The sequence below is a fragment of the Lycium ferocissimum genome, chromosome 12 (genome assembly GCF_029784015.1).
Source record: "Lycium ferocissimum isolate CSIRO_LF1 chromosome 12, AGI_CSIRO_Lferr_CH_V1, whole genome shotgun sequence".
NCBI classification, from domain to species: Eukaryota; Viridiplantae; Streptophyta; class Magnoliopsida; order Solanales; family Solanaceae; genus Lycium; species Lycium ferocissimum.
In genome coordinates this window covers 47,067,574-47,084,949 of record NC_081353.1, presented here as the reverse complement: position 1 = coordinate 47,084,949, position 17,376 = coordinate 47,067,574, and the positions used below count along the sequence as shown (strand labels likewise).

The 17,376-nt window shown below is 34.0% G+C and overlaps 1 pseudogene; it reads right to left on the bottom strand.

The window, feature by feature from the left end:
* Window positions 1-8,551: 8,551 nt before the first annotated feature.
* On the bottom strand, window positions 8,552-10,112 carry LOC132040531 (temperature-induced lipocalin-1-like; annotated as a pseudogene).
* Window positions 10,113-17,376: the final 7,264 nt, after the last annotated feature.

Sequence of the window (17,376 nt, the reverse complement as noted above, 5' to 3'; positions counted from 1 at the left end):
TTTCATGAATATCCTACATGTCTATAAGTTTTCATGCAACTGTATTATATAATTACTTTCATGCTATGATACAAGATACATACATACTAAATACAATTTATTTCATGAAACCATATTTACACGTTATTTCATGAAACCATGTTTACAAGTTATTTCGTGAAATCATGATTACAAGACAAGTACAAGTTAATTCACGAAAATCATGGGCTTCTTAACCAACTATATTATGTTCATGTTTTTGGGAGTTGCACAAATTACCGAGAAGGCTCAGATAGCCTGAAACTACGTAGCCACCGTAGGACAAGGATCGCTCCGCCCAGATAGGACGATACCTTAATTTTACACCGAATGGATCCATCGTGCACGATACCACCTTATACCCCGGCAAGGTATAGGGGCTTTGCTGGTCGCGCGAGGTACCGTACTCCACGTACCCACGTGGTGATATCACATGGTCGGTTTATGAAATGCTCTCCCTACTTATCATGTTTTATATTATGTTATATATATATATATATATATATATATATCATGCTCATGTTCATGTCCGTGTTTTCGCTTTCGCTCTTATCATGTTATTTCATGTCCCACGTTATTTCATTCGCTTGCTTTACATACCAAGACATTCAATGTGCCGACGTCCCCTTTTATTTGCCCGGGGCCTCGCATTTCACGACGCAGTAACGATATACGTGACGACACATCTCGCTCGCAGGACAAAGATTCGTATCGACTTATCAGAGCCCCATCTCATTCGAGGTTTAGTCAACTTTTGTTTTATGATTAGTTATGCATCTAAGGTATACTGGGCGCCTTGTCCCAGTAAGTATGTTTTCCAGTCAGACTCATGATAGGTTTCATAGACTAGACAAGTCAGTTATGTTATGTTAGACATTCGGAGTCGTATAGCTATTTTGGCTCATTCATGTTATTTCCGCACCCATGTTTAAACAATTATTTTTATTAAGTATTATGACTTACTACGTTTTATAAAGGCTCATCATGCATTCACGTTATATTCCGCTCATGTTATGCCTCATGATGATTCAGCAAGCCATGTGGTTCGCTCGGTCACATGCAGTAAGGCACCGAGTGCCGTGTTTCGCCCAGGCCATGGTTCGGGGCGTGACAAGAAGTTAGTTCTCTACCGGTTGATGATGCTTGTTCTTCGACCAATTTTAGCATGTAAAATCTACAACGTCTTGCTAGCATTCTGTTATTTTCTTTTCTAATCCTTTGTACGGAAAGCTCGCAAGTTTCTGGACCTACTCGAGGCATGATTATTGAGTACCTTGTTGGGATTGGAGCATTGAGATTTTTCAAGTCACGAACAAGACGTTCTGATTCGGCAAGCCGATATGTCCGTTCTCGGCGTAAACCGCAGTAATATTCTCGTCGATCTGAATATTCCACACTACAGAAATCATCATTACGCTCTATAAGAAGGTGGGGATTTAGCTCGGCAGAAATCACCGTTATCACTCGAAAACTACTATGATTTGAACTCTCATCATCACTGCTATTTGGTTATTTTGGAAGGAGTAAAGACCAAGCTGCGTTTCTACTACTTGACATTGAATACGTTGTAGTGCAATAACAAAAGAAAGGGCTACTTATATAGTTGCGAACCCCCGTGTACCCCTAGTTGGGAGAGGGAGGGGGTTGTCATTATGACCTTACCTACTTACTGTATATAAAAAAATATTAATCTTCATCGGATATCTCACAGTCCGAATCCCACTTGGATCTAAATCTTGTGCTACCATGTACACCATATTCTACCCTGAGGTAACGTATTTGCATCCGATTGTTCTCTTCGCGAAAACGGTTAAGAGCAAAATTAAACTCTTGTGGAGTTCTACGAGCATTGACATAGCACCTTTTTTTGGGCGTTTAAGCCCTACTGACGCTAACTTTTGCTCCAGTCATACAGCCTCCCTAACACGCCAATCCCACTCCACTCTCATTTTATTATTATATTCTCGATTGAATCTGTTGTTACGGTTATTCGAGTATTGAAATTCATCATCTAGTTCCCATGTCCTACCCATTACTTCGAATATATTTCACGGGTAAAATATGTAATAGAATCAAGATTACCAAATTGGGTGTAGAATGAAATGATAACTCGTTTTAATGTGAATGATTCCTAAAATTGTCAATCATGTTACTTATAGTACTTCATTATTTTACCGTTTTAATATGACTCTCACTTGTATTGCGCGCCATTTTAATGCGCAAGGTAAGTGACGATTTGACAACACACCATGCATGACAATTTCAGGAATCTATGGCATATAAAAGCTTGATTTGACAATGCAATACTATATTATTTGACCGTTTTAATATGACTCTCACTTGGAATGCGCACCATTTTAATGCGCAATGTAAGTGATGATTTGACAACACACCACGCATGATAATTTCAGGAATCTATGACACATAAAGGCTTGATTTAACAATGCAATGCTGCATTATTTGACCGTTTTAATATGACTCTCACTTGTATTGCGCACCATTTTAATGCGCAATGTAAGTGTTGATTTGACAACACACCACGCATGACAATTTCAGGAATCTATGACACATAAAGGCTTGATTTCACAATACAATGCTACATTATTTGACTGTTTTAATATGACTCTCACTTGTATTGCGCACCATTTTAATGCGCAATGTAAGTGTTGATTTGACACCACACCACGCATGACAATTTCAGGAATCTATTTCACATAAAGGCTTGATTTGACAATACAATGCTGCATCATTTGACCGTTTTAATATGACTCTCACTTGTATTGCGCACCATTTTAATGCGCAATGTAAGTGTTGATTTGACAACACACCACGCATGACAATTTCAGGAATCTATGACACATAAAGGCTTGATTTGACAATACAATGCTGCATTATTTGACCGTTTTAATATGACTCTCACTTGTATTGCGCACCATTTTAATGCGCAATGTAAGTGTTGATTTGACAACACACCACGCATGACAATTTCAGGAATCTATTTAACATGAATGTTGGACGAGTGAAAAACTCATCAATTTCATAAGTCTAAGTCTTACAAGTCATTGAAAAAAAAATCAAAGTTCATAGAAAAATGTCTCAAAATGCTTCAACTGTTGGGGTTTCACTATTTTGATCAGTCAAACACAAAGATATAGTGGCTAGTTTGTAGACGACGGTATCAAGGCTGTCAGTGATTGCTTCGGGGAATTGTTAAGCCTGATGGTATATGGGCTATTACAAAATTCCGCCAAAACACACTTGTGATATGGAAGACAATCGAGCAGATCATTTTAATTTAGATACAAACATAATTGCTTAAGTGTTACTTAAAGGCGTTGCCGAAACGCCAAGGTAACTTAGCCTACCTAGTACATTATATGTCTTATATCAATTAAAAGATCATCACTACATGTTGTTTGTTTAAACAGGATCCCCATCAAAGATTGCATTAGAAACGTTTAAACCGTATATGGTAAAACTATAAGCAACAGAAAGGGATTTCTCAGGCGTAGACGCGCTTTTGAGATGATCTTTGGAAATTGGCATACCTTTTTTCAATCGCTGCCAAGGTAAATGGCGGCTCTACAACATTTTAATACTGGTACTGTTGTAGAGTGGCGGCTTATAGAGGGTAAAATTTTCAACTTCGTAGTTGGACATTCAAACCATGTATTGATGGGTTTGCTCACTGCTGGCCAGTGATATCCATTGATGGCACGCATGTATATAGTGTATACGACATCAAGCTCCTAATTGCAGTAGGAATGGATGCCAATGGGTCAATATTCCCGCTTGCTTTCGCAATTGCCACTAACGAGAGCAACGACACCTGGGGATATTTTTGACCCATTTGAAGACTCATGTTATTAGGATCGTACGGGAATATGCGTGTTGTCTGATCGTCATAAAGGCATATTGCACAATATGGATAATTTGTCGGGGTGCCAGCCTCCCCTTGTTTACCATCGCTATTGCTTAAGGCACTTGAAGGCAAATTTGCAATCAAAGTTTCACAATGGCACTCTAAACAAATTGATGTGAGGGGCTGCAATGGAGCATTAACAAAGAAAATGGGTTGCAAAAATGGATCTGATCAGGGTAGTTAGTGAACCCGCATACGTTTGGTTGCGAAGCTCGAAATTGAAAAATGGACGCTTATGCCGATGGAGGCAAAAGATGGGGCATGCTCACAACAAACTTTCCGAGTCTTTCAATGACTTGCACAGTGCTCGGGGACTACCGGGGACGTCACCGCAATGGTGAGAATGACTTTCAAGCAGGTTGTAGAGCGATTTGTGGTTAGGACAAGGCAGGCCAGAGCGATATTAGCCGAAGGCGGGACATGGATGCCAAAGCCCTCCAAAAAGATGGAGCATTGTAGAAAAAAATGTGAACTTCACCAAATGATCGAGTATGACCCCATTCAACGTGTGTATGAAGTTAGGACGGGTTATTACAACGGTAAGGGTGGAAACGTGCATACCGTTTATGAGGCAACAAGAACATGCACTTGTGATAAGTGGCAAATGTATCACATGCCGTGTTCTCATGCTGTAAAGTGCTTCGAGAGAATGGCAAAAATAGTAACAAGTTATGTGGAGGGGGAATACAAGGTCCACGATTCACCTTAGAAAGATATTCCCGCCAATTTCACCCACTTGGTAATGAAGCTTATTGGCCAAACGAGCCGTTTTCGATGGTTGCTAACAAGGATTACATCAGGAAATTGGGCATTAACTCACGGAGTCGTAGACCCAATCAAATGGATGTTAGTGAAAGAACTTACTCTCGCAAGTGCTCTACATGTAAGCAATATGTCCATGACAAGCGTTCGTGTGGGCAACAAGGCCGCCGTGGTGGTACAAGCACGTCTCGAAGTAATAGAGCCTCTAGAACTTGAAGATTGTATTGTTATTGTAATTTAGTATTGTATTGCTTTGAAATAGTATTGTAATTTAATGGAATGAATTATTTTTGAATTAGTATAAACCTCTCGTATTGGATGAATTATTGTTAAATAAAATATTTATATTTGTACATTCAAATATAATATTTAGACATAAAGATAACACGTTTCCAAACAATACAAAATACAAATTACATTAAAAAAAAATGCGGATTACACAAAAGACATAGCAAAAACAAAAAAGACAAAAAAGAAAAATAAAAACATAATATAAAAAATTAAAGGTAGATCAAAATATTTTTATTTGTACACTCGATTTGACTAAATAATAAAACACTTAGATCAAAACCCTATAAAATATTACACTTAAACTTAAAGATGACAAGTTTTCAAACAAAAAAAACTTACTTCGGGGTAGTTTACAACCCTAAAACGACGATCCAAACGTATAGGTATACTTGATGTAATGAGCCGACATTATTGTATGCAAAAAAAAATATTAAGTTCTATAAAAAAATATTGATATTCCGGGGTTTTGAAACATGACTCATCTTCGGTCAAAATACAGAAAAACGTGAATTTTAAAAACATTTGGCCAATGAGGGGCTGGGATTTTTATCTAACCCCTATTGCGCACAAAATTCGTGCGCAATAGGACTTTACTGAAATTTTGCAATTTGGTCTATTACGCAATTTACGTCTTGAAAACTAGTTTTGTTACTTTTTTTTTATTGCCACTATTTTGGTTCCAAATGTTACTTTTTAGCCTACTTAAGTCGCGAACTCATATTCTACTGGCAGCAAAAAGGTCCAAAAAACTGCTACTCCCTCCTCCCAAGTTATGTGACATCGTTTGGACCTTTTGGCTAGACACAAAATTCAAGAAATAAAGAGGATTAAACGAAATTTTAAGTACAATCGGATTGTAAGTAAGTAAAATTTCAAGAAACTTCATACCGAAGAAATTAAACAAATAAACCTTTAGCATTTCATATACATAAATTCAACTGCAAAATTGACAACGACCTCTTACAGCACAGTATCAACTTCAAGCCAAAGAAACGAAACTAACTAAAGATTCAACATTTCATACATAAATATTCAAATGCAAAATTAACAACAAATGTAACAAACCAGAATTCGGAACACAATTATATATATAATCACTGTAACCAAATTACAACCGCAACATTCAAACAACTGAATTACAACGGAAAATACTGAATTTAGATAAGAATTGGGATGAGAAGTTAGACTCAGAGAAAGGGGAGAAGAGGAGCAGACAGTTTCTTAATAATAAGCATAAACTGTTATTTCCAACTCCTAATTCTTTTTAGTCAATTGCTAATTGGGCCACAATCCCAAATAAAACTCTCCAAAATTTTACTCGCACAATAATCTCAATATTAATCTTATTTACCACTTCTAGCCCAAGGAACCTTACGGAGTCATCAGCTTGGTTCACAACAACAAACGCTCTTACTACACCATGCACTACTCTACTGCTATCAGTGAATATATTATGTATCAGTGCTATCAACTTTACAAGGTTCAAGAAGAAAAAGACACTCTTAAGAAAAATACAAACCTTAAACATTTGGAAATAAAACAACACAATTTTTAACAAAACTTTTTCATCTTTTTATATTGTAGATTCTTTTGTTATTAACATAGTTACTGCTTATTTTTCAAAGAATGACTTGATCCACCAACTTTTTAAGGGTTTTTTTTTTTTTTTTTTTTTTTTGAAGATTAACAATACTGATATTATTTACCAACAACTGCACTTAACTGTGCATCATATTACAACTGCTAGTTTCAGACAAAACAGTACGATTAGCTAGTCTAGCAAGGAGATTAACAGTGGTCTCCTTTACAGTTTTCACACAAAAGGTAGTACTAGATTTATCCAGATCTAAAGGATTTAGGAGGGCTGTGTAAGGCCTAGCTATTACATAGAGATTAGCAGAATGGGACTTCTTCTGAGCTTCCTGCGCCATGAGATGCGCGACTTGGTTTCCTTCAAAATTATGCCGGAGCAACACTTGTTCCCCCTGCATCAGCAACCATCTGCACGTAGAAACAATGTTAGAATAATTCTCATGTCCATTATAAATTGCCATTGTTGCTTCTGTACTATCAGTCTCAATCTCCAAAGGATAGAGTTGGCGATTGTGGGCAAGAGATAGCCCTTTCTCTAATGCAAGTAGCTCAGCATGGAGAGGAGAGAGAGTCAAAACATTTTTTATGGAAACCTAGAATCCAGTCACCATGATAATCACGGAAGACACCTGCAATAGCACCGTTAGTAGTGGAATCGCTAAATGAACCATCTGTATTTAGTTTAAACCATTTTTCAGGAGGCCTGCTCCAAGTGACGGAGATATGTCTGGTGGCATTATAAATAGGCTACTTTGTTGTAAAGTAGACAAACTCTAAAGCCTGGTGCAAAAGCATTTGCAATTGTGGGGTTGGAGGTATTGTTGTGATTGTTTTTATTCCGATTGGTCCAGATTCCCCAAATGAGGAAAGGAAATAAGTTATTCCAACAAATGGATGGGCTTTGAGGATGGGGGTTTCCTTTTCTAATGATGTCGATCCAATGGTTCGTCTCGTGGTTATCAAGTGGAAAATTGAAACTATCCCATAAACTTTTGTTTGCTGGGCAGTATAGGCATACGTGTTCAACAGTCTTGCGTGCAGACCGGTATATATACGGGACATCGTTCATCAATATTAATGCCTAAATGGTGAAGGTATGCCCTGGTAGGAACCCTATTGTGGTAACCCTGCCAGATAAAAAACTTGATCTTTGAGGGGCACTGTAGCGGCCAGATCCATTTAAAGTCTTTGTTGGGTGGCTTATGATCTTCAATTGTTTTGTAACATGATCTAGTGGAGAAACTAGTAATTGAGTGGTTTGGTGCCCACAATGGCAAATCAGCCGTCATTGCCCCATGTGGAATTGGAAGAGTGTAGATAAGTACTTGAACATTTGGTTTAGACCAAAGTTTGTTTTTTGAAGTTTGGTGTAAAAAATTGGAACACTATATAACCGGATAATGTTTTTTTTGTTGGAACAAACAATTTATGTCCAAATGGATAACTAATTTGACAATGAACGTCTAAATGCCTTTAAGCAAGTAAATAGATCTGAACAGTGGCGGAGTCACATGTAGTTGAGGGGTGTCAACCGACACCACTTCGTCGGAAAATTACACTATGTGGCTAGGAAATTTTTTTATTTTTATGTATATTACATATTGACACTCCTTGACTTCTTCGTGAATTTACTTCTTTATATTTTGACACCCCTTAATGAAAAATCTGGCTCCGCCACTGGATCTGAAACATATAAAATGCAGTTTCCCACACTAGCCTAAGCTAGTATTGGGAAAATTGGCAAATACAACCACCATTAAGAGTTTCATTAGACCAAAAATAAGCAAGAGGTGGAATAACACAAAGAAATAGTGTACCTAACAAAAATGTGACTTGAATAATTGCTACATGTTTTCTTAAACCTTCAAGAATCTTCACGCCAAAGAAATAGTGTACCTAACAAAAATGTGACTTGAATAATTGCTACATGTTTTCTTAAACCTTCAAGAATCTTCACGCCAAAGAAACAACCAAATAACATTAACCATTCCATACATATAATTCAAATGCAAAATTGACAACAAACTCTTACAACACCACACTACTACTATATACTATCAACTTACAAGGTTCTTAGAGAAAAAAGGACTCCTAAGAAAAATATAACCTTAAACATTTGGAATTAGAACGACAAACTCTTTTTACAAGATAATTTTTCATATTTTTCATAGTTTAATTTATATTGTAGATCTTTTTTAAAAGAACATATTTATTGACTATTTTCCAAAGATTGATTTGATCCACCAAATTCCCTTGGTGTCTTTTGGGCCATCTTCACTCTCAGGTGGAGGATCAGCTTGAGGTGTCTTGTGAAGTTTGCTCACATCATAGCCTACTTCTTTAGCCTTCTCAACAAGTTGGTTATATATCTTTTCATCCATATGTGTTTGCCTACATAGTATCTGCCAACAAAGAAAATTTTGTTAACCATATATATAAATTGAGAATTTGTTGCAACGTATTTACATAATCAGATCATCTATAAGGTAATTGGAGAATCTCCTTGATGAACATCTGCTATAACACACATATCCATGTCGAAATAGCAAGTCCAGTTGAACCCATAATTAATGAGCTACATTATATCCACCACAGCTCCATGCCATGCATGCCACAACTTATCATTCTGAGTCATAGGCAAAGTTACACTGATATTTGTGTTAGAGGACTTATACAAAAACTTCGTTCATCACTAATCTGTCGCTAAATTGTTCATAGTTATTTTTTTTTTATAATCCTTCACTAGATAGGATTAGCACAAATTTTGCTCTGTCGCTAGTTTCTGTCTTTTAGTGGTAGGTACCTTGCGGGCCTAAACTGGCAAAAGATAAGGATGGTGGAACCTTTCTCACATGCTATACATGACTAGCAACCCCATCCAAAGAATTGTATTTGAAGCTGGTCTTCTATTGAAAACTAAACAAATTTACAGCACATACTGATACAGTGTGCTCAAACCAACTAAAAATAATAAGAACAAAAACCTTAAACCATGCTTTTTTTAAAAAAAGATGTTAAAAAGCAAATGATGAAGGAGCTTACCCAAAGATACTTCTTACTAGGCTCACCAACTAAAGCATATTGATAATCATCATCAATATAAAGAACCCAATAATCCCCAATAACTGGAATTATTGGTAAGAATGGAGGAACATAAAATTTCACTTTAAGTTTTGCTTCATCACTTTTAGGATCAGCTTTATAAGCAGTGCCTTCAATATAGACTTTTTCCATTACTCCATGTTTCATTTAATACAGGTACTGTCCCATCTTGGTTTAAAGTGTAAGTGGCCCTAGTGTTCTCTCCATTTTTGGGCTGAAAAAATGATGGGAATGAGGCAATTTCATACCATCTCCCCATGTATCTTGCAATATCCAAATTCTTCACTACTTCCATTTCTTTTGTGGCCATTTTTGCAAAATTTCAAAGAGAGTAACTTTTCTTTTTCGAGATTTTGACGGTCGGAGCAATTTTTTTTTTTTTTTTTTTTTGGGATTAGTTTCTTGATAAGGTTTAGTGGGATGAGATATATAAAGGTTATATTGTGCAATGTGAGATGTTTGTGGATATACACGTGGGCTATTTGAGCCCTTACAAAGTGTAATAGTGGATTTTTACGGGTACTACCGACGATCATTTTTACTGTATAATAAAAATAGATATTAATTTTTACTTGTTCAATTTAAAAAATTAGGAAATAATTTATTATTTTGTATCTATTTTTATCTTATTATTAATTATTGAATTGGAAACGTCAATGAACTGTTAGCAGATACATAATTTTTAAAGTATATTTGATTGATTTTAACCATTAGATGATTTAATAATAATTAAGAGTGATATATCATGTCATTCTGTTTAGGGCCTTGTGGGCTAAGTTAATATGGAACAAGTAAAAATGAACGAAGAGAATATGTTTTATTGAAATGGTAGCTTCTAGAATTGTGTATTCTAATACATGGGGCAGTTAACTTGTTTTCAAAAGGGAAATTCATAATTTTAGTCCCTCAAACAAATTCTTATTTTGTTCCCTGTAATATTTTGCTACGCATTTCAGTCTTAGATCCACTCTTCATAAATTTCAAGAATTAAATACCTGTTATAAAATAATAATGCAAGAATAAGAATATTGTAGAGAAAGAGAGAATAGAGGATATATCTTTATTTCTCTTGTTAGGGATGATATAAAATGAAGAGAACATCTCTATTTATAGGAGAAAATTAACTTAGTGCCAAAGTCACAAACCCTAAAGTTTCTCCTAAAGATAGACATCCACCATAATAAATAATATTTATTGCACTCCCCCTTGGATGTCTAATTGATAGATAATGTGCCTCGTTAAAACCTTACTAGAAAAAATCCAGTGGGAAAAATTTTAGTGAAGGAAAAAGAGTACACATTTCTAATAATGCGCCATTTGGTTGCCTCATTAAAAACCTTACCAAGCAAACCCAATTGGGACAAAACCTTGGCTAAGGGAAAAAGAGTACAACGCGTATTAACTCCCCCTGATGAGAACATCAATCCAAAACTTGAATCTTCGCATTCCAATCTTGTGCACCATCTTCTCGAAAGTTGCAGTTGGTAGAGACTTGGTGAACAAATCAACCATATTATCACTTGAACCCATCTGTTGCACGTTGATATCACCATTCTTTTGGAGATCGTGTGTGAAGAACAACTTTGGTGAATTATGCCTTGTCCTTTGGCCTATGTATCTCTCTTTACATCTTCGATCTTTGGTTAGTATAACATTGTTGGAATCATCGGCATATAATATTGTTGAAATCACTCCAAGTGCGTTCTTGACTTGCTTTATAAACAGATGTTATCTTTATATGATTTAACTGTTATGTGGAACAACATCGTATGACTGTAATCCCTCATAGTCATAGCAAAATATGTACATGCATCAATTGCATAAAGATATGGCACTTCAGGATAAAAAAATTCTGCAAGTTTCTCATTTCAACTTCTTTCAACAGATAATATACTGCTTTTGAGAACTCTTCAAGAGTTTGAATAATATTCAAGTCATCAACTTGCACCAACAATATGACATATTTTGATTTCCACAAAGACGTAAGGATAAATAGAGTCATTTGTGCCCCTAGTTAGTGAATATTCATTAAGGTGATAAAATTGCGTTCACCTTGCTTAACTTAATTCATATAAGAATTATGAACAAATTTCTACAACTTGTATATGCTTCAGGCATTTAAAATTCTTCAATAATTTTCATAAAAATTTTGTCAAGTGACAATATCCATTAATATTTAAATGGTGACATTTTCTGTTGTCTGGACTGCAGGTCCAATAAGCTTGAAGCTTACCAAAATGCGTCATTTCACTTGGTAATAATGTCTATGGTAGCATGCTTTATAGACATATAATTCAAATCCTCACAAGCTTTTACAATATTACGCAATGTTGTATGAAAGATATTGTCGACGATATATCATTTGTATCGGTTCGCATGTGACATAACTTTTTGAGATCTCATCACTTTCATTATTTTAGGTACCTAAACCTCTCATAAGATTTCATGAAGCGTTATGTCGAAGGCTCTTCAAGAGCACATTGCCTCCTTATTATGACCTTTTTGATCATTTGCTTCTCTCTCTTTTCAAGGATGATTTCATTTGGAACCGATTGATCTACCATGCTTCATGCATGTTGTATACTTTGTCCTTCAGGGACATTAATATTAATAGGAGCATTTTGCAGCTGAAATATGAAACTAGTTTTGTGTCAGCAAATGCTTCTAGCATTTAACTTGAATTACTTTTTGAATGAGGATCATACTAATGATAATTCACAACATATTTCCTAACTACTTATTCTCCCCACCTTATGTTAGAAAAACTAAACATATATTCCATCTTCTTTGCGGAATCCATCTTTGTGCATCATGGTAGATTAATTAATCATATACCACACAAAAAAACTGTTAGATGAAAATATATGGTTCCTAACCCTGAACCAATTGTGAAGGGAGAATTTATCATAATTTATTGGTCTAAAGCATATAAGTGATGTTGTATACAATATATCATATTTCAGACCAGCACATGAAGCTTTGTTCTCATAAGCAATGGTTTAGCTATTTATCGGAGGCATTTGACACCAAACCAGCTTGGTATAAACCAACATTATCAAGATGGATTGTCTTGATTACATAATATGGAAATTGTGCTCTCAACTCAATTATTTTGAGCAAGTAATTTGTATATGTCAAACTGCGGGCCGACAATAAACACACGTGTGACCGTCTTATCGATGCATCTATTTAAGACATCATATAACAGGTGAACGAGTCCATATTCACCTTTTATGCTTTTCCAAAATTTGGGGAATTCAATCCCAACATTAACCAGTATAATCAAATTATCATGAGAACAAGCAACACAAATAAATTCTTGAAGAATCTTCTAGTTCTTCAATATGAATACTCAATCTGCATATTATATTTGAATCGGGATGGCCAAATTGTTCATGCCAACTGATAAAATTATTTATAATAGTAAACTTCAAGTTTACCATGCCATGTACTATTTATTTTAGTAAACTTTTGATTTACTATGACATGAATTCTTTTTTGTATCAATAAACTTCTAGTTTATCATGACATGTGATTTCATCATGCTTATATTTGTGTAGTAAAATTTGGAGAATAACAAGGGTAACCATTCACATACATATTTCTTACCCACTATGATTTTGAAAATATTTAATCCTCCCATCATTTATAGCTTCAATATGATAGCCATTTATGTTAGTAAACTTCGGGTTTACTACAACTTGTGTTTTGATCATAACAACTTCGTATATTACAATCTAGAACGAATTGCATAATAGTATATAAGCTCTGCAGGAGCCTGTAATTTATTCTCCATAATCAAATATTGTTTGGAACTACTAGTGCCGTGATCTTCTAGATAAATAGTTAGCTCTTCTGGAGCCCTTAATTAATTTTGTACTATCAAATATTACCCTGACATCACTTCTATGGTAAATATCTCCTTCAGGGAGAATAAACATTAACATCCGAATATTTTGTGTCAAGGAGGAAACCACATAATTATTTCTTTCTTCAGGAAATTTTTGCATGAATTGTTATTTCCTTCTGGAAAATCAACAAGTAAATATATTAATATGGTTATAGTAGAAAGTATTCTACAAAATTTGTATCCCTTTTTCCTTAAAATGATAAATAATAAAAGTATCTAAGATGATTTGACGTATGACAGGTACGTGCAATAATGACCTTCATGCCACAAAATAACATTTATATCCTTGGTTATTTTATCTCTTCAGGAGTTGTGTTGTGGTATTTCTTCATCCACTTCGGGGAAGAAACTTGGTCATTTAGATGAGCTTTATTCAAAATTTTCAATATCTCATTATTTCTCTCAACCACAAGAAAACACCGCTTCAATATATTTCTCAAACCTGTTTCTGCTTGTCAAAAGTCATACCAATACTTCTAGACCACCAAAATACATATAGAACCATTCCTTAGTGTTACATCTCAACACTTTAAGAAAATTACAACAAATTAAATATAAACATTTCCTTCGTTATTTTGCCACCTTAATTAACTAAAATCAAAGCTTTCAGAAAAATAAGGAAAACCTTTACATGCATTACAAAGTCACAACAGATTTTGAGGAGAAAATTTTATTATTTTACTACTTTAGAAGTAAATTTCAAAGTTGAACCTTTCCGAGAGTAAAGTTCAAAGCCTTACTACTTCGGGAGTAAATCTCAAAAATTTACCACTTTGGGATTATATACACAAATGGATTAAGTTTCAACAAGACATGAAATATAACCACATCAACTCCAATTATCTCTTTGAGGTTCATCACTCACATAAATCACATAAATATGGTAGGAGGAAACAATTTAAAATTTCATATCAACACCAAGCAAAAACTCTATGTAATCAAATCTTCAAATCACTTCTTTCTCTAACAGTGGGACTGATGGTCACACAAGTATCTATAACTTATGTTAGACCATATGTTTCATAATTTTCTTAAACACTATGTAAAAACAAACAAAGATCACATAAGTTGAGACGAAAGGAATACAACATAAACTTTCAGAGATAAACTCAACATTGGAGGAGTTACATTTAAATGAAAGAGTAGTAGAATAATTATGATGAAAGTGAGTATTTAAGAATTAAGACATAAAGATCTGAGTAATTAATAACCTCATTGAAACCTTCCATGATTAAGACACTTGCTGTGGGTAATTTCAATGAGGTTAGTACTAATTACTCATAGATGATCTTGACGTTAATTGCTGACATAAAGCTCGTTGAAAAAAACTCTCTATGATCAAGACACTTGTTGTGCCCAACACATAATGGCCTGTAAATTCACTCAGTATAACACATAATGGTGATCACACAGCCACACTTGAAGTACACTTTCTGCACATAGCTTTTGCATATGGCAACTTCTTGCCTCCTAATTGCAGCTATTCTCTCCGTTCATTTTTACCTATCATGTATTGACTTGATTCGCCTATTAAGGAGCAAAAAATAGAATGAAAATTTACTATATCACCCCTAGTTATTGCTAAAACCTAATAATTGAAATTTATAAAACATACTTTAAAAAGTTATGCAGCCACTAAAAATTCCTTCGAATATGCCAAACCAATAATCTATACTATATTAAAAGTGTGAAGGGCCTTAGAAATGTTGATTGAACTTTTTACCCTTCATTAAAAGACTCTGCAATAGACAAAATAGTAATTTCACTATTTTTATCTAATTTATTACACTAAATAATTTAATAATATGTTTTTGGCAAAAGAATACAATAAGTCACATTAGGATTCCATTACCGTGAAATTTTAATAATAGAAGTATTTAAGTTACCATAAACTTTAGGACTAAATTGAACCTCACGTGGAAATTAAGTTATACCATAAATTGTATTTTTTTCCTCCAAAATTATCAACTAAAAAGGTAAGGTTTTTTTTTTTTTTTAAAAATAATTGCACCTCACGTGGAAATTACCATAAACTCTAGGACTTCTATTTCCATAAAAATTTGTTGCCAACTTTGTTTAGAAGACATGACTTCTAACGTGAACAAGGGTCATAAATATTTTATTATTTTTTTATATTTAATTTTAAAAGTAAAATTGTTACTACACACTATATTTTCATATCTTGGTGTCAAAGAAAATTCTAATACACTATATTTTTATATTTTGGTGTCAAATAAAATTTTACTAGGGTTAGAAAAGTGCATATGTACAGCTATAAAAGAATTTTAGCAATGAGGAAAACAACCTTCTTAAAACCATGTTCGATAATCTTTTCTTTTGAGATTGTGCTCGTTTTCAATTATACAATATTTTATAATTTACATACATTATACCTGTACATGATTGATAGATGTATGATTAATGGTCTGATTATTTTCTTATTTTATCATAGATTGGTTGATTGACACTGCAAATTTTATTACTTTGTCCTGCTGATTTCTTCTACTTGCTTCCTAGCTCGAAGGCAAAAAGAGGTTAGAGTTTTCTGTTTTGTATGATTAATGGTCTGATTATTTTCTTATTTTATCATAGATTGGTTGATTGACACCACAAATTCAACTGCTTCGTCCTGCTGATTTCATCTACTTGCTTCCTAGCCCGAAGGCAAAAAACGGTTAGAAAACTATTAAAAGTACAAAGCCCTTAGAAAAATGTCGTTCGCTACGTTAGACAAAATTGTAATTTAACTATTTTTCTTATATTTACTGATTTAAAATCAGCTAAAATTTTGATTTTATATTTTTGATTTCAACAGAAACTTTCATCGCACATCATAGGGCCTCAACTGGAGTTCAAGAACAATTTGCATTAAGCCAAAGAAGAGAACTTTTACGTCCACGTCAGGTGATTTCTTGCTACTTCCAAGAAGTTTTTATTGCATATTTTCTTTAAATTTTTGATTTATTTATTTCAAAATTTGGCTTTGCAAGAGGGTCTTTGTTGAAACGATGAGGTCAAAAAATTCACTATGTTAACAGAAAGTTCTCCATTACATAACAGGCTATTGCTTAGGTTTTGTTCATAAAAAGGATTTATTTTAAGAATTCGAATGTATTTCTCATTATCTATTTTTCAATTGTTTTGTGCCTGAGGCGAAGGGATTGGATCCCCTCCATTACCATTTAGTCATTAATCTTTAATAGAGTGTTTGATATGTGCCATGTGGACAACATATAATCGATAGTTTGAAATTATTTTATTATTCAACATAACTTTTTTTTAGCGAAAATGATTTTCTAAATTTCATGCTATTGAAGTTACCGTTTTTCATTAAAAAAAAAAAAATTGAGTTTGCGTAGTTATACTTTAAAGTTGTTTATAATTGTAGTAAATCTGTATTCTATTCCACTTCTCCTACATTCTTTTTATTGAAAAATTTTCATTAATTCATTTATCTTTTAATAATGTCCGCTTTTGTCGCGGACAAGTAATAGGTACATTCATACTTATTCTCTGTGATTTTTTCTTATATTATTTATCGTACAAAATAGCCATGCTTCATAATTCAAATGAGAAAATGATTTATATAGGATATTTAATAATAGGGTTGACTTTCCACATATTTTTCAAATAAGGAAAGATTTCATGCAGAAAATTTGTTGATAAACCTCTGAAATATTAGGGGAAATCTAAAATGATAATTTTGTCAAATTTGAAGTCTATATTTTTAAAGGGTTTTACAAAAATATTATTCTAAATTGTTATTAGTTCAATTCTT